Source organism: Mustela nivalis (assembly GCF_964662115.1).
Source record: "Mustela nivalis genome assembly, chromosome: 7".
Lineage (NCBI taxonomy): Eukaryota > Metazoa > Chordata > Mammalia > Carnivora > Mustelidae > Mustela > Mustela nivalis.
The window spans coordinates 20,927,891-20,954,371 of NC_139026.1; the positions used below are offsets into that span (position 1 = coordinate 20,927,891).

A 26,481-nucleotide genomic window follows, 5' to 3' on the forward strand; every position below is an offset into this window, starting at 1 on the left:
AATTATCCCAAGTAGACATTAACATTCACAGCATAGTATTTATTCTTCTGCTTCTATTTTTACTTCATTTTGACAAATTTAAGGCATGAGATTCTAAATTTATTGTAATGTGTGGAAGCCTCTAGGTATACTTATATAAGCACTTTTAAGGCCTTATGTAGCAATTTTCTTCATTCAACAGGATTCATTTTTAAATTCTGAGTAATTTTAGAGTGGTTAAAACAGTTTCCTTCATTTTAGCAATAAAAGTTGTCATTTTCTATTAAATTTTTATAGGTAAGATAATCACTATTATTATGAAGAAATGTTCTACATATTTTGCATATATTAACTATTTAATCACTATTGTCACCTATGATTTACAGATGGGGAACTAAAGCACAGAACCTTTAACTGACTTTCCTACATTTATATGGCTAGAAGAGAGCAGAACAGGGATTTGCTTCCATACATTCTGACTCAGGGTTTATACTCTTAACCACCATGTTATCCTGCCTATCAATAATTTTATTATATCATATTTGTATTATACTTTAAAAATATATAATACTCTTGCTAATTATAATTGTTATTAATTAATATAAACTTGATCCTGCATTTCAGCATTCTTGAGAGTTTATGTAGATCTAGAGAAACAGACCTTTTCTTTCAGATTACCCCAATGCTGGCAATATCTGAATATATTTAGGAAAAAGTTGCTAGTTATAGAACTAGTTTTTTTCCTTTATTCCGTCAGGATTTATGGAGCACTTCTTTTGCTTTAGTTACTGTTAGGCACTGGGATACAGAAATAAAGGTCTTAGTCCTTACTTAAAGGGAATTCAAAGTCCAAGAAGTTTTGCTTAATGGAGAGATAAAATAGTATCTTTAAGCTTGTTGCTGGCAGAGTAAAGGGAAGAAATTTATGATATTTTCAAGAAAGGGATAAGATAATATGGCAGCTCACTGATGAAATGTCATTGCTTCTATCCATCTCCCTACCTTGCATATACCATCTTGATGACATGTGTCTTTTTCTTAAAGCTATCCTAATGGATTTTCACCAAGTAGAGTCAGGTATTTATGTGTCAGACACCATGTAGGGGTCTTTCCCATGTATTAACTCATTTAACTTAATCTGTATGCTAATTCTCTCTTATAGGTGTTATCAACAATTAGTAGATAGGAAAACAAAAAGATTAAGTAACTTTCTGTGGCCCATGGTAAAAATGATAATAATAAAAAAGAGGATTCAAAACTATTTTGACCTGAAATTTAGAGCTCCTGAGGGCAGACACTTAATTTTTTTGACTCTTATGTACAGGTTCAAATAAAGCTGCCTAATGGAGGTCCAGAATCTACAAATGTGTTCTCTTATTTAAAAAAAAAAAAAAGTGAGTGGTGCTTGGGTGGCTCAGTTGGTTGGCATCCGACTCTTGATTTCGGCTGAGGTCATGATCTCAGGTCATGAAATTGAGCAGAGCATCAGCCTCCCATTGGGTGTGGAGCCTGCTTGAGATTCTCTCTCTCTCTCAGCCCCTTCCCCTGCTCACACATTCTCTCTCTAAAATAGATAAATAAATCTTTTAAAAAAATGAAATTATACTTAAAATCTTTTAATTTAGAAGTATTTCAGTTACCATTGCTGTATAGCAAACCACAGCAAAACTAAATAGATTAAAACTGCAGGAATTATTATATTATAGTTTCAGGACAGGCTTCCTCCTCTGGTTGGAATTATTTCAGAGCTCTTATGTAGTTGTAGTCAGACGGTAACTGGAACTAAAACAGTGTGGGGCTGGAGAAGCTAGAAACTGGCCATATCTCTCTCTCTTTTAGGTAGTCCCTGTGCTTCCCCATGAAGTCTCCCTGCATAGGCTAACTTGAGTTTCCTCAAGGCATATTGGTCTCAGGGCAATTGGACTACTTACATGGTGACGCAGGGTTCAATTGCTAATGTTCCAGATGCAAGGGGGAGGTAGTATGCCTTTCTGACTTAACCTCAGAAGTCATACAGCATCAATTCCATCACATTCTGTTGGTTATCTATCCAGATTCTTTGGGAACGAAATTAGACTCTACTTCATGATGGGGGAGTGGCAAGATTCTCGATGAACATGTGAGGTTAGGGATATAGCTATGGCTATCTTTATAAAATACAGTCTTCCACAGTCCACCCTCTAATCCAACAATTCACATCCTTCCCACAGGCAAAAAATACTCAACTCTTCCCGAAATCCCTCAAAAGTTGCATCCCATTTAACATTAGTCTCAGGCTGAGGTTTATCTTCTAAATTAGGTCTAGATACATTTGAGTCTCCTTAGGTAAGATATCTTAAACAAAGCACTTAAGTACCATTCCTCTTGGTCAGAAGTCCTGTGAACTAAAGAGACAGGTTATCTGCCACCCACATATCTATTATATAATGATCACACAAGCATAGATTAACCACAGTAGAAAATTCCATTTAAAAAAGATGGAAAAGTCATCAGTCCATAGAAATACTGAATTCCAGCCAGGTACATGTTGCCTGTTCTGTGAACGGGGCTCAGTTCTGCTCCCTGTTAGTTATTCTCCATGACTCGGTTCTGCCATCTGGGTTCTTATCCCCTCTGAGTCATTCTTTCTTTTTATAATAAGTGGCCTCTCTATAAAACTAAATAATCTTCTCAGTTTGATTCTTGCCTATACTAGTTCTAGGGTCCAAAGGCTTACTTACATTTTGTACAGTCCCTGTTCCTTTTATTTTTAAAATGACAATGGGTATCTGAAAAGAAATACATTTTTACTTCTACGAGACTGTTGTCAATCTTTAGATACTCATAGAGACACAAAGGGAAAAGGTCAATGGCAATCTACTTTATTGACCACTTTATTAGTTTACTAGTTAAAATAACTATGCAATATCAGCAGAGAAAAGAAAACTTTTCAAAAGTTGTATCATATTTTCAAGGTTTGTCTTTAAGTAATATCAGGACAATTATTATTGTGGTACATTAGAGGAGGTGAGTTTTCTGTCAAATAGGTACTTGTGACTGACATACATGAAAGCAGACTTTTCTTTTTTAAGATTTTATTTATTTATTTGAGAGAGAGTGAGAGAGAGCATGAGAGGGGAGGTCAGAGGGAGAAGCAGATTCCCCATGGAACTGGCAGCCCGACACGGGATTCAATCCCAGGACTCTGGGATCATGACCTGAGCCAAAGGCAGTCGTCTTTTTTTTTTTAACCAAGTGAGCCACCCAGGCATCCCAAGAGCAGACTTTTTTTTTTTAATTGCTTTAAAAATTGTCTGTAAAAGACCTGTACCCCTGGGGATAAAAATATATGTTTATAAAAAATAAAAAATTTTAAAAAAATTGTCTGTAAAAAGAAATGAAGCAGGTATTTTATAACTTACTCTTTTATGAAAATGTCATAATGCTCTACTCAAACCTTCTGTGGTTTTTAAAAATCAGGATTGAATCAACATGTTAATATTATTCCAAATAAAAAATTACTTATTGGAAATACTTCTTAAAATTTTGATCAGTCCTAGTAAGCTTTATCATAGAGAAAATGACTTGCTTTGCCCAGGATTTTCTTGGTTTCGAACTGAAAATTCCATTTTCTGGGATGGTCACACCAGTCGCAAGTCACTTAAATACTTGTTGCCATAAATACACAAAATACAAAACAAAGCAAAAAATAAGACTATGAATATAACTAATAAAATTTCAAATTTAAGTTAAAGGGGGAAAATGAGTTAATTATACTGGTTATAAGAATATAGTATTTGTACAAAGTTTCTTTAAAAGAAAAAATTCAGTGCTGCTTAATAACATTTTTGATATAACAATAATCAAGATTTACCTCAAAAATAAAGCTACATCTGTAAAAATTCTTCATAGTCATATATGCTTAGAAGATGACCTTTGGGGAATAACTGGACATTTGTACAAGAACGGAGAATTTCTACAATTAGGTTATTTTATTGAACTCACCTGTTTTTACCATGGTGAATAAAGTCATATAAAGTCCTGAAAGAGGGGAAAATGTAAACTAATATGAAAATACATATATAGATAGGCACAGATTACACACATATTTAAATTTATATTGATGTTAAAACAGTGTTCTCAAACTTTAGTGTGTGTACAAGTCACTTGAATATCTTATTAAAAAATATTCTGATTGGAGCACCTGGGTGGCTCAGTGGGTTAAGCCTCTGCCTTCAGCTCAGGTCATAATCTCAGGGTCCTGGGATCGAGCCCCACATCGGGCTCTCTGCTTGGCAGGGAGCCTGCCTCCCCTTCTTTCTCTGCCTGCCTCTCTGCCTACTTGAGATCTCTATCTAAAAGGAAAAAAAAAAAGGAAAAAAAAAAAAGAAAAAAACCTTAAAAAAAATATTCTGATTAAACTGGACTAGGTTGGGCCTGAGACTGCATTTATAACAATCTTTTGGGTGACTGATAGTCCATAGTTCACATTTCAAGTGGCAAGATATTAGAGGCCAGAGGTATTAATGACCTAATAATTTAACCCAGGAGAAATGGATAATTTCCTAGAAATATATGATCTTCCAGAATGAAATCAGGAAGAAATAGGAAATTAGGACAGACCTATTACTAGTAATAAAACTGAATTGGTAATCAAAAAACTATCAACAATCAAAAGTCCTGGACTAGATGGCTTCACAGGTGAAGGTAAACCAGACATTTAAAAAAGAGTTAATACCTAAGACCTGGGTGGCTTAGTTGGTTAAGCATCTAACTTTCAATTTCACCTCAGGTCATGATCTCAGGGTCATGAGACTGAGCCCCAGCAAGAGGCTATATGCCAGTTAAGGAGCCTGCTTGGGATTCTCTCTCTCCCTCTCCTTCTGCCCCTCTCCCCTGCCACTCACCCTCTCTCTTCCAAGAAAGAAAGAGAGAGAGAGGGAGGGAGGAAAGAATGAAGGAAGGAAGGAAAGAAAAAGAAAGGAGTTAATACCAAATCAGCTCTCTGAGGGTCACTAGCACCAAGATCTCCCCCATAACAATGTCTTCATTAAGATTGAGTGTGTTTTTCCAAAGAACTGCCAGTGCCCCAAGTCTCCAGTAGGAAGAGGTATCCAAAGCTCTGCTCTTTGTAGATCTTCCTGCAAAAATGGTTTACCAGTGGGAATTGCTCAGGAAGCAGTAAGTAGGAATTACACAGGGGTGGAGTAAGTGACCATGGATATCTGTGTTATCTCTGTGACACTTCACCAGGCAGGAGGCTATGTTGCCACCATTGGAACAAAGTTCTGTCCTTTAAACTGGGAAGTTCAGTCAACAGTTGTCCTGGCTACAATAGATAAAGACAAGAAAAACAATCAGTTCCATAATGGGAACGTGGAACCCCCTGGGAGATATTTTGCTGGCACCATAGCTGAGGAAATGGCCTCAGTAGTTCTGGAGTGGCGCCAGGTGTCCCTGTATTCTCTTTTCCTGACCACCACATGGAAAAGAGTTTTGATCAGGTACACATTTACAGTGGTTTGGATTGAAACCTAGACTACAAAATCTATTGCATTGACAGCCTATCCTATTCTGTGGATGCCTTTGATTATGACCTGCAACAGGAAAGATCTCCAACTCCACAAGTGTTTACAAGTTGGAGAAAGAAGAATAATTTCCAGATGGAATGTGTATTGATGGTGAGGGAGAGTTCTCAAAGGAAGAAGAGTGACTTTTTTAGTTCCTAAGACAAGGAAAAGACTCCAGACTGTGACGTTGCCTGTTGATAAAACAACTTCATGTTGCTTCAAAGGGAAGGACTACTCTGAAATGTATGTGACCTGTGTCCAGGGTTGAATGGACACAAAGGGTATTCTGCAGCAGCCTGAAGCTGGTGTAATTTTCAAGATAACTGACCTGGGGGTCAAAGAATTCTTCTCTATTCCTACAGAGGATGAAACCTTCTTTCCTACTTGAAGACTTTTGAAGACATGTAGAAAATTATAGAGCTGAAATTTCAGTCTAGTTACAAAAAATTTAAAGAAATTATATTATTAACAGGGTTAAATTTTTATTGACAGTTTTTGAAAGGTAGAGCATTTTAGTAAGGGTGTGAGGGTAGTTTTGATAATACACTATAAGGCTTTCTGCAAAGGTAGTATAGAAATGAAAAGAATTGTTCAATCAGCCTCTTGATTCTTTGCAAATGCTAGAAAGGGAAGGGTGGGGACCATATTTGTTTTGCATTCCACACTTATCATACCTAAAACTTCAAAAAAACCCAATAAATAATGACCTAGTAGCAAAAAAAAAAATTAAAAATAAAAAAAATGTCTATTCTTCTGAAACTACTTCAAAAAATAGAAGAGGAAGGAAAACTTCTAAGTGCATTTTGTGAAACCAGCATTATTCTGATACCAAAACCAGACAAACACTACAAAAAAGAAAATTATAGGCCAGTATCTCTGATGAACATTGATGCACAAATTCTCAACAAAATATTAGTAACAAAATTCAGCAATACCTTAATAAAATCATTCACCAAGATGAAGTGGAATTTCTTCTATGGATGTAAGGATGGTTCAATATTTGCAAATCAATCAGTGTGATACATCACATTAAAAAGAGGAAGGATAAAAAAACTATTTGGTCATCCCAACAGGTGCAGAGAAAGCATCTGACAAAATACAACAACCATTTATGATAAAAACTTTCAACAAAGTGGGTTTAGAGAGAAGATACTTCAACATAACAAAGGTCATATATAAAAACCCACAACTGACATTCTCCTCAATAGTGAGGAGAGCTTTTCCTCTAAGATCAGGAATAAGACAAGGTTGTTCTCAGTATTTTTATGCAAAACAGTACTGAAAATCCCAGTTGCAGCAATCTGACAAGAAAAATTAATAAAAGGCACCCAAATGGGTAAGGAAGAAGTAGAACTGAATATTAAAGGGGATCCTTTGAGTAGACAGAGAGTCCCAAAATAACAAAGACCAGAAAGGAACAGAGACAATCTATAGGAGCAATGGCTTTACAGGTAATACAATGGCACTAACTTTGTATCTTTCAAAAATTATTCTGAATGTAAATTACTAAATGTGCCTTTCAAAAGACAATAGGGTATAAGACAAGACCCACCAATATGCTGCTTACAAGAGACTCATTTAGACGCAAAGACACCTCCAGATTGAAAGTGAGGGGGTGGAAAACCATTTTTTTCATGCCAGTGGACATCAAAAGAAATTCGAAGTAGCCATCCTTATATCAGAAAAACAAGATTTTATTTATCTTATTTTATTTTTTTAAAGATTTTATTTATTTATTTGACAGAGAGAGAGAGTACACACAAGCAGGGAGAGTGGCAAGCAGAGGGAGAAACAGACTCCCTGGTAACTAGGGAGCCTGATGCTGGACTCAGTTCCAGGACCTTGGGATCATGACCTGAGCTGAAGAGAAATTTTTGACCCACTAAGCCACCCAGGTGCCCAAGAAAAACTAGATTTTTAAACCAAAGACTTAAGAAGAGATGAAGGAGGACACTATATCATAATAAAAGCATCTATCCAACAAGAAGATCTAACAACCTAAATATTTATGCCCCTAACTTGGGAACAGCCAATTATATAAACCAATTAATAAGAAAATTAAAGAAACTCATTGACAATAATACAAAATAGTAGGGGACTTTAACACCCCATTCATAGCAATGGAAAGATTATCCAAATAGAAAATCAATAAGAAACAAGGGCTTTGAATGACACACTGGACCAAATGGACTTCACAGATATATTCAGAGCATTTCATTCTGAAGCAACAAAATGCACATGGAACATTATCCAGTATAGATCACATTACAAATCAGGACTCGACTGGAAAAAAAAAAAAAAAAAAAAGATTCAGACTGTACCATTTCAGACCACAATGCTTTAAAACTTGAAGTCAACTACAAGAAAAAATATTGGAAGGATGACAAATAAATGAAGGTTAAAGAGCATCCTAGTAAAGAGTGAATGGGCCAAGCAGGAAGTTACAGAAGAATTTTTAAAAAGACGTGGAAACAAATGAAAAAACACAACAGCTCAGAACCTTTGGGATAAGCAAAGGTGGTCCCAAGAGAGAAGTATATAGCAATGCAGGACTTTCTCAAGGAACAAAGTCGTCTCAGGGTAGCCGGGTGGCTCAGTCAGTTTAATTATCTGCCCTCGGCTCAGTTCATAATTCCATGATCCTGGGATCGAGCCCATATTAGGCTCTCTGCTCAGGGGGGAGCATGCTTCTCCCTCCCCCTCTACCTCTCTTGCTTACTCTCTCTCACTCTCTCACAAATAAAGAAAATCTTAAAAAAAAAAAAAAAAAAAAAAAGAGTGGCTGTAGCAGTTTTCATTCCCACCAACGGAAATTCCTGTCTTGATAATTTTAACTGGGGTAAGGTTGTATCTCATTATGGTTTTGATTTGATTATTTCTGATGGTGAGAGATGTTGAAATTTCTCTCATGTGTCTCTTAGTCTTTGTATGGAAAAAAAAAAGAAAGAAAGAAAAAGGAAAGTCTCAAATACACAACCTAACATTACACCTAAAGGAGCTGGAAAAAGAACAGCAAATAAAGCCTAAATCCAGGAGGAGAAGAGAAATACTAAAGATTAGAGCAGAAATCAATGAAATAGAAATAAATTTTAAAAAGAAAAAAAATCAATGAAACTAAGAGCTGGTTCCTTGGAAGGATTAACAAGATTGGGAAAGTCCTGGCCAAACTTACCAAAAACAAAAGAGAAAGTATCCAAATAAATAAAATCATAAATGGAAGAGGAGAGATTACAACAAACACCAAAAAAGTACAAACAATTATAAGATGTACTAACAATTATATGCCAACATATTAGACAATCTGGAAGAAATGGATGAATTCGTAGAAACATGTAAACTCCCAAAATTGAAAAAGGAAGGAATAGAATACCTGAACAGACCTAGAACCAGCAAGGAAATTGAAGCAGTAATCAAAAATCTCCCAACAAAAAAGAGTCCAGGGCTAAATGGCTTCCCAGGGGAATTCTACCAAACATTTAAAGAGGAATTAATATCTGTTCTTCTGAAATTGTTTCAAAAATAGGAATGAAAGGAAAACTTCCTGTTTCTATGAGGCCAGCAGTAACTTGATCTCAAAATGAGACAAGGACCCCACCAAAAAGGAGAACTATAGCCCAATATCCCTGATGAACATGATGCCACCAAAATGCTAGCCAATAGGATCCAACAGAATATTGGGAGGATTCTTCACCATGGCAAGTGGGATTTATTCCTGGGCTGCAAGTGTGGTTCAACATCTGTGAATTAATCACTGTATATTAATAAAAGAAAGGACAAGAAGCATACAATCCTCTTGATAGATGCAGGAAAAGCATTTGACAAAATAGAGCATCTTTCTTGGTAAAAACTCTCCTTAGTGTAGAGATAAAGGGAACAGACCTTAATATTATAAAAGTCATGTATGAAAAGCTGACAGTGAATATAATTTTCAATGGGGAAAGACTGAAAGCTTTTCTCTTGAGGTCAGGAACATGACAGAAATTCCCAATCTCACCACTGTTGTTCAACATAGTGCTAGAAGTCCTAGTCTTAGAAATCAGACAACAAAAAGAAAAGGCATAAGAATCAGCAAAAAAGAAGTCAAATTTTCATTCTTTGTAGATGCCATGATACCCTATGTGGAAAACCCAAAAGGCTCCACCCCAAAATTGCTAGAACTCATACAGGAATTCAACAAAGTGGCAGGATATAAAATCAATGCACAGAAATCAGTTGCATTTTTATGCACTAACAATTAGATAGAAGAAAGAGAAATCAAGGAATTGATCACATTTACAACTGCACCAAAAACCATAAGATATTTGGGAATAAATCTAGTCAAAGGAAAAAAGGATCTCTACTCTGAAAACTATAGAGCACTTATGAAAGATTGTGGGAGACACAAAGAAATGGAAAAACATTCCATGCTCATGGATTGGAAGAATAAATATTGTTAAATTGTCTATGCTACTCAAAGCAATCTATGCATTCAATGCTATCCCTGTCAAAATACTATCAACATTTTTCACAGAGCTAGAACAACGAATCCTAAAATTTGTATGGAAAAGACCATGAGTAGTCAAAGGAATGTTGAAAAAAGCAAACCAAAGCTGGAGGCATCACAGCAAGTTGCATTACAAAGCTATAATCATTAAGACAGAATGGTACTGGCACAAAAACAGACACATAGATCAATGGAACAGAATAGAGAACCCAGAAATGGACCCTCAACTCTATGGCCAACTAATCTTCAACAAAGTGGGAAAGAATATCCAATGGAGAAAAGACAGTCTCTTCAACAAATGGTGTTGGGAAAATTGGACAGCCACATGCAGAATAAACCTGGACCAATTTCTTATACCATACACAAAAATAAAATGGATGAAAGACCTAAATGTGAGACAGGAATCCATCAAAGTCCTAGAAGAGACCATAGGTAGCAACCTGTTTGACCTAGGCCACAGTGACTTATGAGATAACATCTCCAAAGGCAAGGGAAACAAAAACAAAAATGAATGGTTGGAACTTCATCAAGATAAAAAACTCTTGCACAGCAAAGGAGATAATCAACAAAACTAAAAAGCAGGTTATGGTAGCTATGGGAGAAGATATTTGCAAATGTCTTATCAGATAAAGGGCTAGTATCCAAAATCTATAAAGAACTTACTAAACCAACACCAAAAAAGCAAATAATCCAGTTAAGAAATGGGCAGAAGACATGAACAGACATTTGTCCAAAGAAGACAGACAGATGGCCAAGAGACACATGAAAAAATTCTCAACATCATCCAATATCAGGGGTGTTGCAACCTTCATTGCAAATGGCAACATTTCATTCTTTTTGATGGCTGAGTGATATTCCGTTATATATATGTGATATATATGTATGTGTATATATATGTTTTCTATGTGTGTGTGTATATGTATATGTGTATATGCACACACATATCTGTATCTTAACTGGATTGTTATTAATTAATATTAATATTATTAATATTAATTTCTATGTGTGTATATGTATATGTGTATATACACACACATATCTGTATCTATATCATATCTATCTATATATAGATAGATATCTATCTATATCTATATATCTCCACATCTTCTTTAATCATTCATCTGTTGATAGACAACTGGATAATATTAATATTAATTAAATATATTTAATTAATTATGATATTAATATTATTAATTAATTATTAATACTCTTAACTGGATTATTTGTTATTATTATTTTGTTTTTAACAAATCAAAACCACAATGAGATACCACCTGATACCAGTCAGAATGGCTAAAATTAACAACTCAGAAACATGGATATTGAGGAGGATGCAGAGAAAGGGGAAACCTTCTTATGTTGTTTGTAGGAATGCAAACTAATAGACCCACTCTGGAAAATAGTATGGAGGTTCCTCAAAAAGTTACAAATAGACCTACCCTAAGATCCAGCAATTGTACTACTAGGTATTTATCCAAAGAATACAAATGTAGTGTTTCAAAGGGAAACCTGCCCCCTGATGTTTATAGCAACAATGTCCACAATAATCAAAATATAGGAAGAGTCCAGTTGTCCATCAACAGATAAATGGTTAAAGAGGATGTGGAGATATATAGATATAGATGTCTATCTATCTATTTATCTATCGATATCTCTATAGATATCGATAGATATATATGATATAGATACAGATATGTGTTTGTATATACACATATACATATACACACACACATAGAAAACATATATACACACATACATATATATCACATATATATAATGGAATATTACTCAGCCATCAAAAAGAATGAAATGTTGCCATTTGCAATGAAGTTGATGGAACTAGAGGGTATGATGCTAAGTGAAATAAGTCAGTCAAAGAAAAATAGATTGAAATAGAATGAAATATGAAATATGATTTCATTCATATGTGGAATTTAAGAAACAAAGCAGATGAGCATATGGGAAGGGAATGAAAAATAAAATAGGAGGAAAACAGAGAGGAAGACAAACCATAAGAGACGACTTAATGATGGGAAATAAACGGGGTTGCTGGAGGGGAGGTGGATGGGGGAATGGGTAATTTTTTTTCAAAAAAATGTACTCTTAAATACAGAGAACAAACTAACAATTCCCAGAAAAGAGGTGGGTGGAGAGGAGGGTAAAATAAATAATGGGGATTAAAGGGTATAAACTTCCAGTTATAAAATAAATTAGTCATGGAGATGAAGAGTATGTTATAGGGTATATTGTCAATAATATTGTAATAGCGCTGTATGGTGACAGATGGTGAATACCCTTATGGTGCTGAACACTGTCAAATCAGTGTTGTATACCTGAAACTAATAGAACACTGTATGTCAATTATACTTCAATTTTAAGAAAGAATGATATCATAAAGAACAATGACCAAGTGCTTTAACCATTGGACACTTCAGCTAATTGAAAAGTTTAAATATCACTAAATTTCACACCTGAAATTAATGTAACATCGTGTGTCAACTATAATCAAATTTTTAAGAAAGTTAAAGATATATGTGTAAATTACATATATTAGGTGAGGGATGTCCTAGATTAGATGAACAGATAAACTTTTTCCAACAAATCTATCAATGTGTCTGTGATTTAATCACCCAACCCAGAGCTGGAGAGGGATACAGGAGTGTATTTTCTAGATTACTCTGCAATTAACTAGCTGTGTGGCTTACATAAAGCTTTTGCAACTTGTTTTAATTTGCTGAATTGCGGGGGGCGGGGGGTGAGATTATCATCAAGAATTCTTTGTTGAATATCTTCTATTTATAAGGCATCCTTATGTAATTTAGTATTTTAGTGTAAAGCAATTTTAATAATGGTATAAACTCATAGTAGGAGAGTAACACATTACTTGGACCATGCAATTTACTTTCATAGAGAATATTTCTAAGATTACTCACTATGATCTGAAGTCTCAGGTCATGATCTCAGAGTCCTGGGATTGAGTCCCATGTTGGGCTCCCCACTCAGCAAGGAGTCTGCTTTCCCCTCACTTTTTGCCCTTCTCCACTCTCTCCCTGCTTGTGCTCTCTCAAAAAAATAAATAAAATCTTAAAAAAAAAAAAAAGAAAAGAAATTGGGTATACGTAAAACTTATAAAATAAGAGTGAAACTATAGCAAAATTTAATAATTGTCCTTCCAGATATTTGAAAAGGTATTTTTCACACCATGATTCATGGTACTTCAAAATTCCATGCTGGATATAATAGGATTATATTTTATTTTAGTACAGACCCTCACTGTGATATCCATGTCTGACTCCAGTATCACCCAGAAATTAGAGAATTAAGGCAGGAAAAAAGAGTGCATCCTAGAATTATATAAAAGGCACACATCATGGGGGCGCCCGGGTGGCTCAGTGGGTTAAAGCCTCTGCTTCAGCTTGGGTCATGGTCTCAGGGTCCTGGGATCGAGCCCTGCATCGGACTCTCTGCTCAGCGAGGAGCCTGCTTCCTCCTCTCTCTCTTGCCTGTGTCTCTGCCTGCTTGTGATCTGTCAAATAAATGAATAAATATATATTTTTTAAAAGGCACACATCATGAAGGAATGCAGACATATAAATATTCTGCAGAGACATGATCCATAACTTCAAAATAACCACTAAAATGAAAAAACTAAAGGAAACAATAGTGCACCTGAACCCCTGGCCATGGTACCAAAGTAGATGTAAAAAGCCAAGAAAACCTGAGACAGTGTGCTTTTGCAGTAACATAAAGAGCCAGAAAGTGTTGTGTATAAAACTAATGTGTGTAAATGCTGTGTATGCATGTATGGAACTATGGAAGGAAGTAGGGAAGAAAATTAATAGGTAGCAATTTTTCTATGTATGATAAAACCCTATTTAACGACCTTGTTTAAGATTTGAAATGATGGGAAAACATATTGTAAAATACCATTTACAAAGAAAAAATTTTCAAAAAGCAAGATAATGAAACATTTTCTCTATATAAACATCTTATTCTTCTTGAAGTCACAAACAGCTGCAGTATATTCTGACTAATTACAACTGAATCATAAGGAACACAGCATGATAAGAACCCTAAGTAGTATCAGTATGGTGAAGTTGATTTTAAACCCTGAAGTTCTATGTAATTCAGGTTTTATTCAGACTTGGGTCATCAGTTTTAAAGGAATAATACTGATGTTAATTTGGTTCATTTGCTAATGTGGCTAAATGTCTTTAACAAATGGTAAAGCATTATTTGGTAAGATGCTACTTCATAAGAATTTATGGTTATTATATGCTGGTTTGGTTTACCTTTGCATTATCAATGGAAATGAAAAAAAAATTTCAGAGAAATTCTTATTTCCTTAATAATGAGGGCAGTTTTCAAGTGCCAATTTAGCAGCAAAGATGTGTTCTTTACATATGAAAGTATAAAACTGAAGAATTTGGGGGGTTCTTACAGATGAGAAAGCATACCAAGAGGGCAAGTGTACTTATCTAATAGACTAGTAACTAATTTATTTGGTCCATGATCCTGCCTTTGCAAATATACCTCTTCTAATGAGTCTTATCTTTTAAATTGTGAATTTCCAGGGATCTCTAAGGTTCAGGGACTAGAGAACATTTGTTCCTGCTCTCCCCTATTCATCAGGCTATCACCAAGACTCCAGAACTTCCTATGAGCCCAATCTTGTGATGAAATATCGAGACAACACACCGTACAATATGTTACCCTGAACACATATGGTGCCAGACAAAAACAACTAAGTTAAATCCTGGAAAACAATCCAAAGTCCTATATAACTAAGAGGTAAAGTAGGACAGACAGACTCCAAATGCCATAAAGAGCCAGCTACTCTGAAAAAGAAGTCAGGGTAATTTCACAAAGAACAACTTCATCCACCTTCAGATTTTCCCTAGGATCCAAAACCAGAAACTAGACTGCGAAACGTGAACGCAGTAGAGAAGTTTGAAGTTCAGTTTGTGCTTTATTGCTTAAAGAGAACCTTCCTTTTCACCTAAGCTTCAATAGTGTACATTTAAGTGCTTTTAAGTTTCTCCTTCAATCTTAGAGTTAATTATATCCCAATACTTATGTTATTTCAATACAGTTTTCCACCAATATTCTGACAGATTATGGTCATTTTAAAAAGGCACTAAAATGTTATGAGATTGTGATATCTTACCTACAGTTCTAACAGGTAATTAAATTCCAGACATGAAATTTTCAACTAGTCAATTAAAGTAATATTTCCTTTTCACCCTGAAACTCGTGTGTGATGAGGCCAGGTACTTATTAACAAACCATTGCCTTTTACCCAGAGGGGAAAGACATCTGGGACTAGGAAAGTGAAGTATTTATATAATTTTAAATGAATTCATTGCCAGTCTTTTAAAGAGATTCTCAGAACTTATCTGGCTCTATCAGTGTTCCTACAATTTTATATAGTTCATTTATATCCTTTGTTTAAATCTCAGCCTAGATTTTTCTTATTGGTTTCCCCAGTGAGAGTTGCTCTGCATTGGATTTCTCAGTGTTGTCCGTATCACTGTGTTCCATTAAACTTAACAATCATAGCTGAGGTAGACTCTCCTTGCCAACATCCACTTATTGTTACCTGTTTTTGTAAGTCATTACCAGATGCTTTAGATCCATAGATACCTGTATAATCGGCTTCACTGTCAGCACCAACAGCTGAGACAGGTCCCCAGTCTTTGTGGCTCCAGAAGCTGAATCTAGTGCCATCCTAGCATCTCTGTACCATCAGCTATCTCAGACTAAGTAATGTTTTGTGCCTCTTTAAATAGTCTAAGGATAGAATAATCGTGTTCCACTAACCCCCTACACATTTGAGCCTTCTTTATGTTCAGCCATATTGCATCCTATATTTGAGCAATGTTTTTAGCCATATTTTTATTAAAAAATTTTTTAAGCAGAAAAGCTAAAAAAATAGTGTAATGAACATATGCATACCATCCAACAACCTATATTCAATGATTAACATTAGTCATATTTGTTTTATCTGTCTATCATCTATCTATATCTATCTTACTGAATTATTTGAGAATATATTTCAGAGATAATGTTACTCTTAAATATTGCAGCATATGTACAGAAGAGGGGACTTTCCCTATATAATCATAATGCTATTTAACACATAACACATAATGCCACTGATATATAATCAGTTTATCTAATCAACCAATCTATCTAATTTACCCAATTTCCCCCCAAATACCCTTGCAATTGCATTTTCTTTTTTTTTTAATTTTTTAAAAATATTTTATTTATTTATTTGACAGAGAGAGATCACAAGTAGGTAGCGAGGCAGGCAGAGAGAGAGGAGGAAGCAAGCTCCCTGCTGAGCAGAGAGCCCGATGCGGGGCTCGATCCCAGGACCCTGAGATCATGACCCGCCGAAGGCAGAGGCCTTAACCCACTGAGCCACCCAGGCGCCCCTGCAATTGCATTTTCAAGCAGCTTTTTAAGCAATTTTCACACAAGGATTCAATCAAAATTCACATATTTCATTTGACATCACTTTTGTTTCTTTCAGTCTAAAATAATTCCCCATTATTTTTTAAATGATTTTGATATTTTCATGAGATTAGGCCACTTGTCTTATAAAAATGTCTCACATTCTACAGCTATCTGATTGTTTTCTTCTTGGATTTTTAACTTTTCCTTTACACTCTATATTTCTTATACTTGTAAGTTAGATCTAAAGTCTCGGTTATATTAGGTTAAACATTTCTTTCAAGAATACTTTCTAGGTGATCCTGAGCAGTTATATTGCAACACATCAGGAAGCTTATAATGTCAGGGTTCCCTTCTCTTGGTTATGAAAAATTGATTACTTTTGAGCGGTGATCACTGGATCTCTCCATTGCTAATATCTACTTTTCCCTTTGTAATTAGCAAGTAAATTGTGAGGATGAATACACTGTTGAGAACACCATGCATTTCCCAATGACAATTTCTCATTTATCATCCTTTGATAATCATTTATTGGAACAGTCATTTCATTGGGATTGCAAAATTGTGGTTCTCTTACAATATTATTTTTTCTACATTTATTGGCTGTTTGTCTTCCAATATAAAGTGGGCATGGTAGTTGTACACTGGGAACTATCATAACATTGTACATCAACTATACTCAAGTAAAAATTTCTCTGTCTCTTTCCCTCTCTTGGGCCTCCCTGAGATATAATAATATTGAAAGTAAGCCAATTAATAACCCTAATGGCCTTTAAGTATTTAAGCAAAAGAAAGAATCCTCTATCTCTCACTTATAAGTCAACATAGGTAAAAAACTAGACCTCTTGCTTCAAATAGTCAGCCAAGTTGTGAATGCAAAGAAAAATTTCTTAAAGAAAATTTAAAATGCTGCACTAATGAACACATGAATGATAGGAAAGTAAAACAGCCTTATTGCTGATATGGAGAAAGTTTTAGTGTTCTGAATTGAAGGTCAAACCAGTCACAACATTCCCTCAAGCCAAAGCCTAACCCAGAGCAAGGCCTTAACTCTCTCCAACTATGTGAAGGCTAAGAGAGGTGAGGAAGTTGCAGAAGAAAAGTTTGAAGCTAAGAGAGAGGTTGGTTTACGGAGTTTAGGGAAAGAATTTGTCTCTATAACATAAAAGTACAAGGTGAATAAAAGCAGATGTTGATATAAAAGCAGCAATAAGTTATCCAGAAGATCTAGCTAAGATAATTAATGGCAGTAGCTACACTAAACAATAGATTTTCAACATAGATGAAACAGTCGTTAATTGGAAAAAGATAAAATCTAGGACTTTTGTAGCTAGAGAGAAGTCAATGCCTGGCTTCAAAGCTTCAAAGGACAGGCTGACTCTCTTGTTAGGGGTTAATGCAACTGGTGACTTTAAATAGAATCCAGTAGTCCTCTACTATCTACTATTACAAAACTCCTAGGATCTTAAGAATTTATGCTAAATCTATTCTCCCTGTGCTCAATCAGTAGAATAACAAGGCCAGGATGACAGCATATCTGTTTACAACATGGCTTACTGAATATTTTATTATTATATTTACTACCGAGACCTATCACTCAGAAGTAAAAACAATTCTTCCCAAATTATTACTGCTCATTGACAATGCACTTGGTTACCCAAGGGTTCTGACAGAGATGGGCAAAATTAATATTGTTTTTATGCCTGTTAACACAACATCCATTCTGCAGCCCATGGATCAAGAAACAATCTTGACTTTCAGGTCTTATTATTTAAGAAATACATCTTGCAAAGCTGTGACTGCCATAAATAGAATTCCTCTGACGGATCTGCAGGGTAAATTAACAAACCTCCTGCAAAGGATTCGCCATCTAGATATCTTTAAGAATATGCATGATTCATGGGAAGAGGTGAAAAAAATCAGCATTAACAGAAGTTTGAAAGAAGTTAATTCCAACCTTTATGGATAACTTTGAGGGGTTCAAGACTTTAGTGAGGAAGTGACTATAGATGTGGTGGAAATAGAAAGAGAACTAGAATTAGAAGTGGTACCTGAAGATGTAACTGAGTTGTTGCAATCTCATGGTAAAATTTTAACAGACAAGGAGTTGCTTCTTATGGATGAGCAAAGAAAGTGGTTTCTTGAGATAACATCTATTCTTGGTGATGATGTAAAGTTTGTTGAAATGACGAAAAAAGATTTTAGCATATTACATAAACTTAGTAGATAAAGCAGAGGCAGACTTTGAGAGGATTGACTCCAATTTTGAAAGTTCTGCTGCAGCATTGCATGCTACAGAGAAATTGTTCCTAAAAGGAAGAGTCAATCAATATGGAAAACTTCAGTTTTGCCTTATTTTAAGAAATTGCTACAGCCTGGTCAGTCAGCAGCCATCATCTATAGCAACCACTCTGGTCAGTCAGCAGTCATCAACATCAAGGCAAATCCCCACCAGCAAAAAGACTTGATCCATGGAAAGCCCAGATGATGGTTCAAATTTTTTAACAATAGAGTTTATTTGTTTCTTTGTTTTTTGGGGGGGCGGGTAAAGGGAGAGGGAAAGAGAGAGAGAGAATGTTAAGCAGGCTCCACACCCAGCATGGAGCTTGTTGCGGGCTCCATCTCATGACCCTGAGACCATGACCCTTATCATGACCTGAGTTGTAATCAAGAACCAGGCCCTTAATAGACTAAGTCACCGAGGTGCCCTAGCAACTGAATATTTTTTAAACATACTGTGTACATAACTTTTTAGACATAATGCTATTACACACTTAATAGACCACAGTATAGTACCAGCACAAGTTTTATACACACTGAGAAACCAAAAAATCATTTGAATTGCTTTCTTGCAGTATTTGTTTCCTTGCAGTGGTTTGGGATGAAATCCACAGTATCTCCCAGGTATGCCTGTACTGTGTCAAAGGTTATTTGAAACAATTTTTCTCTCTGAATTATAACACTAATTTAAAATAGAGCTATATATATTTGTTTTGGTTTCTCTCCAACTTCAGGGTTTAACTTTCCCAGTTTTTAAAATCTTTTAATATATTTGATATTTATGCAGTTCAAAATTTGAAAAATTATGTAAAAAGATGTACTTAATAAATTCTTGCTTCCTTACATCTACTCCTACTTCATTCTTCCCATTCATCTGCTAGAGGTTACCATTTTTATAAAAGTTATATTTTTGTAACACAACACACTCACTGTTCTGCACCTTGCTTTTTCCACTGAACCTTATTATATATCACTACATAGAGATAGTCCTCATTTCCTTTAAGGTCTACAGAATACTTCACTGGGTATATGTGTCATAGTTTATGCCATCACCCTGTGGATGAACATCTGAATTATTTTTAACCTTCCGATGTTACAAGAAAGCATCAATAAATAACCTTGTACATATGTGTTTTGTATTTGTGGAGCTATATCTCTTTGGAGATTTTCGGAAGTAAGGCTCTTAGGTCAAAGGAAAATGTAGAGATAATTTTGTTAACTTCTGCTTCAGAGGGGTTTTGCTATTTTGCACTTCCATCAGTAATGTATATCTCACTGAGTTATTAGCAATGTTTGGATAAGTGCCAATCTGATAAGTAAGACGTACCTCAGTGTAGTTTTAATTTGTACTTTTCTTATTATGAGTGAGATTAAGTATACTTTCAGGTGCTCAAGAGCTTTTTGTCTCTTTTTATCAATTGTCTATGTCTTTTGTCCAATTTTCCATTAGAGTTTTGAACATTTCCTTCACTATTTTAAGATCTTTTTACGTATTAGAACACAGTAGTGATTCTCAACTGAAAATTATTTGCTTCCTTCTCTGCTCCCCTCCCCAGAATATTTGGCAATGTCTGGAAGCATGTTTGGTTATTACACCTGGGGAGTGAGTACTATTGGCCTCTAGAAAGTAGAGTCCAAAGATGCTGTTAAACATTCTGCAATGCACAGGACACCCACACAACAAAGAATTATCTTGCCCCAAATGTCAAAAGTGCTAAGGCTGACAAACACTGGGTTAGATCTTTGTGAATTGCAAATATTTCCTCTTGATTTGTCTTCTGATTTTGCTTTTAATATCATGTTTTGTCTTTTGTAAAAGTAGTATATTTTCTCATACTTTTCTTTTTCTGCTTTGTATTTTAAGTCAATAGTTAGAAAGACTTTCCCAACTCTCAGGTAATAATAGAATTCACTGTTTTTGTCTTGAACTTGTGTGATTTTATTTTTTATATTTATGTAAAATTAATCTTGAGATAATATGAGAAGTCAGATTCAATTGTTTTTCCTTTTTTTTTAAAAAATGGCTATCTAGCTGTACTAATATCATCTGTTCTAAAGATCATCCTTTTCAACAGTGATTTGAGATGACAACTTTATCACATACCCAATTTCCATATATACCTGAGTCTATTTCTGGACTTTTCATTTGTTTTGTTGTCCTTCTGTCTACTCTTGGAGCAATACCACACTGTTTTAATTATAGAGGCTTTGTAACAGAGGGTATATGCAGCAGAGGATTTTACAGATGATAGAAGAGTAGAAAAGCCAAACAGAGGGCATTGAGGTGGCCTAGAGACTAGCACAAGCAGGAAGCCATTAGCATCCTTAGGGTGAGACACAAAAGGAGGTGGTACTGCAATCAGAGGCTAGGGACCAACAAAACCAAAGATGTAATAATGGAAACTTGGAAAAGAAACAGTCCTAATGGAGATATTTCCCAAGGCAGAAATAGAAGGAGAGAAATATTCCCGGCTTCTCCCTTCCTAACCTTTCCAGTCTTTCATAAAAGCTTCCCATTTGCTTTTCAAAGCCACCCAGAAACCAGCTGAGTTGGAATTCTGGGAAAGACAACCCACAGGGATCTGCCTCATGTAATACAGAATAGAAGAGCAAAGGCAGGTAAATTCAGGCCCAGCAATACTGGCTTTCTTAGTTCAGAGCCTACTTCTGTGGATATGTGATTTTTTTTTTAATGGTCTGTTTTGTTTTTCTTTTGTTGATTTTTCTGATTGTCTTTTGTTAATTTTTTTTTAGCCATTTTTGTTTCATAGGCCCCTTAATTTAAGTTTTTCTTTGTCCCTCTTTATAACCAAATCTTCAAGGAACACCTGAACTATCTAGAGTGCCTCCTTCTGTATCAGAAATACCTGATAGAGATGACTTCCAGGCTTGTCTGCTTTTCTAATTTCCTTTCTTCTAATGACCCAGTATTCAGTACTCTGATCTACCAGATCTTAGGATTGTTCTGAATATTTCACTTAGAATTGGACACCTACCAAACTTAAACTCAAGGAGGTGTGACTCTTATCTCAGGCCCTTTGACTTCAGGGTTCCCAAGCTTTGGAATGCCTTCCTGAAAAATTTTCTAAGGCAGTCCTCAGTGCATTGGACTGACCAGGACTGACGGTGCCATCTGGCCATGGCTCCCTGAACCCAGACCAGAATCTGTATAAACTCTAGTCCCCACTGCTTGCTTTTGAGGCACTCTATAACTCTTAACTCCATACATGGAATCATCAGATGCTGCCAAGGAGCTCTGGGACTGACACATTTCTGTGACCAGTCCAAGTACTAGAAGGGTGGCCTGGTGAGTGAACCATTGCTGCTGGCCACTACAGTATTTCTTTTGTGAGGTCACATGAAACTGATCCACCAAAATAGTGCAGATGTGCTGATTTGGATGATTGTCACTCACATCAGACATGACACATTTTAGGCTCTGGCTAATAGCCGTCTGTCACTTGCCCTTGGGCATGAGCCATGGGTCTCTGCATCAGCTATCACTGGTCTGTATTTGACCATTGGACTGACTCCAGTCTGTAGGACTCGGGGGCAGAAGACACAGGAGGCATCCTTGATTTTAGGTAGTCCCAACCACTCCCACCCAGGATTCTTATCCCAACTCCACAGGCTCTGTGCCACATGTCAGGTAGTCCTCTGGGGTTGTCCATGCTGCTCTCCCACAAGAACTTTCCAAATTTCTGTGGGCCCTTCTGACCAGTGTTCTTCCATTGATGCAGTAATGTGCTCTTCAGGAGCAAATCTATGACATGCTGAGTGAAGGATGGACATTCTTTTTGCACAAATAGATCTTCTCTTCTCACACTGTCCATAGGCCTCTTGCCTATCTTCCTCACTGGAGGCAGTTTGTGGAAGGTGAGAGTATAGACAATAACAAAAGCAATAGCATTTTGAGGAATTCAGTGATATTAGCTTAACCAGTTCAAGAGAAGCATAGTTGGAAGATACAATGAGTTTATGCTCTAAAATTGTGGTCAGTAAATTTAATATGATCAGAAACAAACTATCGTTCTCATTTTCTGAAATACTCTGGGAATAGCCTGTATTCATGGTCATCATCAATGAAGCACAGTAACAACTTTGAGAGAGTGACTGAAGTCAGAATTCACAGGTAGCATGATAAATGATGCAGCTGTAATGGGTAATTGTGTAATCCACATCAAGTAAATGGTATTAGAATGACACAAGCAAAAGGATATGTGTTGTTTAAATATACACAGCTCTAAAAAATCATAACAGTAACAAGCATGTTGCCACCTTTTTCTAATGGCGTGAGATATGAAATTGGCTAGGAATGGTACATATAGCAATAAAAAACATGAGGAAATGGTTGCTGGATCTGAACAGGAAGAGGTAGTGACCAGACCCTTCATGTGCCCTGACTGTACAATAAATGAGGATGTAAGTACCTCTTCTCTATCCATCATTCTAAATCTTCATTGATAAAATACTGTACTTAACATGGATCCATGCATTTTGTAATACGTTTAACTTAAACACTTTATATAGGCAAGAGTCCCTCCAAGTCCAAAATACTTGCTTGGAATCTTGCATACCTTATGGACAGTCCTGATTGGACCTTCTCTGGGGGAAATGCCTGTTGGTCCCTTGTGTTTTACTACTATGGGAAATCTTTCTTACTTCCCTTTTGTATGTGCAAATTCCCACCAAAGTGAGGGCTCTGGATCTAACATGGTTGGTTTTAGATGGCTATTTCTCCCACTTATATGTAAATTGACTCTGGGTGCAAATTATGCTCTTGCATGAATTATGATTTTATTTACTCTCCTTCATCTGATCTAAAAGATTTGTTGAGTTACAGTGGAATGATTCAGTTAGGCAGCTTATTATCCTTTGAGAAATGAAACTCAAGAGTATATTCAGATTGTGTGAGGACTGGAGCTTATATAATTTTGGAGATCCTCTTTAAGAAGAAAAATGCATAAGGAACTTGGTACAGGGCTCTGGCAGGTTTTGGTATAAATCAGGGGCTCTGAATCTTAAGTATCATGAGCTTCATAGTAAATCTGCCTTTCTGGAATGACAATTTTTTAAAATTCTCAATCAGTGCAAAAGGTTGTCTATCTCTTTGAAATTTCATCTTGTTAAATTTCTACCTCTTGAAATCCTGTATTTGTTATGCACTATATTATTTATTCCTCTTGGTTTCATGTCATTTGTAAGAACTGTTCCAACTATGATTTCATCTAAGTCACTATAAAATAATAAGTCAGTTGAAGGTTTTACTAAATAAATTTTATAAAAATATTTGTTACTAAGGGAAATAATTTCTTCCCTTTTTTTCTACCCAGTTTTTATTTTCTTCCTTTCTTTTGAAAATCAAGTGCTAATAAAAGCTTTGTTTTTTTACTTATTTATTTAATTTATTATTTATTTTATTACTGTGTTATATTAGTCATCCTACAGTATGTCATTAGTTGTTGATATAGTGTTCCATGATTCATTGTTCACATATAACACCCAGTGCTCCTTGCAATTTGTGCCCTCCTTAATACCCATCATCAGTCTCACCCATCCCTCCACCCCTCTCCCCTCTAAAACCCTCAGTTTGTTTTCTGGAGTCCATAGTCTCTCATGGTTCTTCTCCCACTCTAATATCTCCCCCTTCATGCTTCCCTTCTCTTAATGTCCCCATGCTATTCCTTCTGTTCCACAAATGAGACCATATAATTACTGACTTTTTCTGTTTGACTTGTTTCTTTTTTTAAAGATTTTATTTATTTATTTGACAGAGAAAGAGAGAGAGAGATCACAAGTAGGCAGAGACACAGGCAGAGAGAGAGGAGGAAGCAGGCTCCATGCTGAGCAGAGAGCCTGATGTGGGGCTCAATCCCAGGCCCCTGGGATCATGACCTGAGCCAAAGGCAGAGGCTTTAACCCACTGAGCCACCCAGGTGCCCCAGTTTGACTTATTTCACTTAGTATAATCTCCTCCAGTCCCATCCATGTTGATGCAAATGTTGGGTGTTCGTCCTTTTTGATGGCTGAGTAATGTTCTATTGTGTATAGGGACCACATCTTTATCCATTCATCTGTTGAAGGGCATCTTGGCTCTTTCCACATTTTGGCTATTGTGGACATTGCTGTTATGAACATTGGGGCGCATATGGCCCTTCTTTTCACTACATCTTTATCTTTGGGGTAAATACCCAGTAGTGCAGTTGCTGGGTCATAGTGTACCTCTACTTTTAATTTTTTGAGGAACCTCCACACTGTTTTCCAAAGTGGCTGCACCAATTTGCATTCACTTCCTCCTCTAACTTTGACCTTCCTACCCTTTTATACTCATCTTTTTTACTAAAAGTAGAAATTTTGGAAGTCTGCCAGAGATTTACTTATAAGCAACTTAAAAGAATCTGTCTTTTATCTACAATGGCCATAGAGAGGGAGGGGGAAATTCTCTTAATCTTTATAAAATATTTGGTGATATCAGAGCAGATTTGTAACAATTTTCCAGGTCCTAATAATTCTCAGACCTTATTGAGATGTACAATTTGACTCTTGTGGAATGCATAATTATTTAATCTGAGATCAACTTACTTTGGACACGTATCTCACAATTTCCTTTATTTAGTAATTAAATACGAGTAAAATAACAGTCATCTTAACAATTCATTATTTTCATACTCTTAGGCCACTACTGGGATAAAATATATCTTTTAGAGGTTATTGAACTCTTCAGAGAGTTGTATAAGTTAGCAGATAAATTATTGACTCTATTAAGGTATGTGACTATAAAAATTATCTGAAGCCTGGTAGATAAAATTTATTTGATGATAAATTTCTAAGAACTGTATAGAAGATATTTTCATAAATATGTGATATAATGTGTTAGCAGACTTTGAGTAGGGGAAACCCTCATGTTCTTGTTTATTTCTGTTTCTAGTTACCTGTGTAATTTTGGATATGATATTTAGTAGTTCTGAATTTTAGGCTTATGATCTTAAAGGACATTTTTATTCCATTCATTAGGATATACTTTAACATGAAGAGTTTGAATTCTGAAATTATATTTTCTTCTCTGCAGCCACTTACCTTGGGCTGTATTTTATGTCTCTAAGCTTCAGTTGCTTTATCTGTGAAGTAAGGATTTACTTCTTAGATTTTTTTTTTTTTTTTTTGCAGATCAGATGACATAATATATGTAAAGTATTTAGCAGAGAGACTGGCAAATAATTAGAGATTATCCAATGTTGCCAATTATAATAAGGTTTTATTGTGTCAGGTTATTTCCTTGGCATAGAAAATATTGCTAAGACTATAGATGCCATAAAATGCTCTCTACTTTTGAATATGCTAATAGATTTTAGCAGTATGCTGTTTCATTTCATTGAGCTATGGAGTCAATATCTTTGTAATGCTTTAGGATATTGTCTATGGTGATGTTGAATATTGGGATTTTCCTTATAATTATTTCATATTTATAACATTCTTAGAAAATATCTAATTATTATCTTCCCTACATAGTACATGTGTTTTGTTTCACCTATTTTTCCTGGCATTTGAAATTTATATAGAAGTTTTCATGTATTGACATAGGTACTTAGTCATCTCCTTGGTTACATATGCAAATATAAAGGAAATGTGAAGATAAAATATAGAATACACAAGTTAAGATTAATTTTTTTGAAATTAAGTAAAGTCAAATGCTTAGCATCTCTTACTTGCAATTCTGATATAAAGAATAAA

General features: G+C 35.6%; 1 protein-coding gene and 1 pseudogene across 16 annotated transcripts in view; both read left to right on the top strand.

The window, feature by feature from the left end:
* ANKS1B (ankyrin repeat and sterile alpha motif domain containing 1B) overlaps positions 1 to 26,481 on the top strand; it is a 1,113,310-nt gene that overhangs the window by 529,678 nt on the left and 557,151 nt on the right. The window lies entirely within an intron of this gene.
* LOC309868957 (regucalcin pseudogene) lies at positions 5,161 to 5,897 on the top strand (annotated as a pseudogene). Its single transcript has one exon. The product of its transcript is annotated as a regucalcin pseudogene (transcript).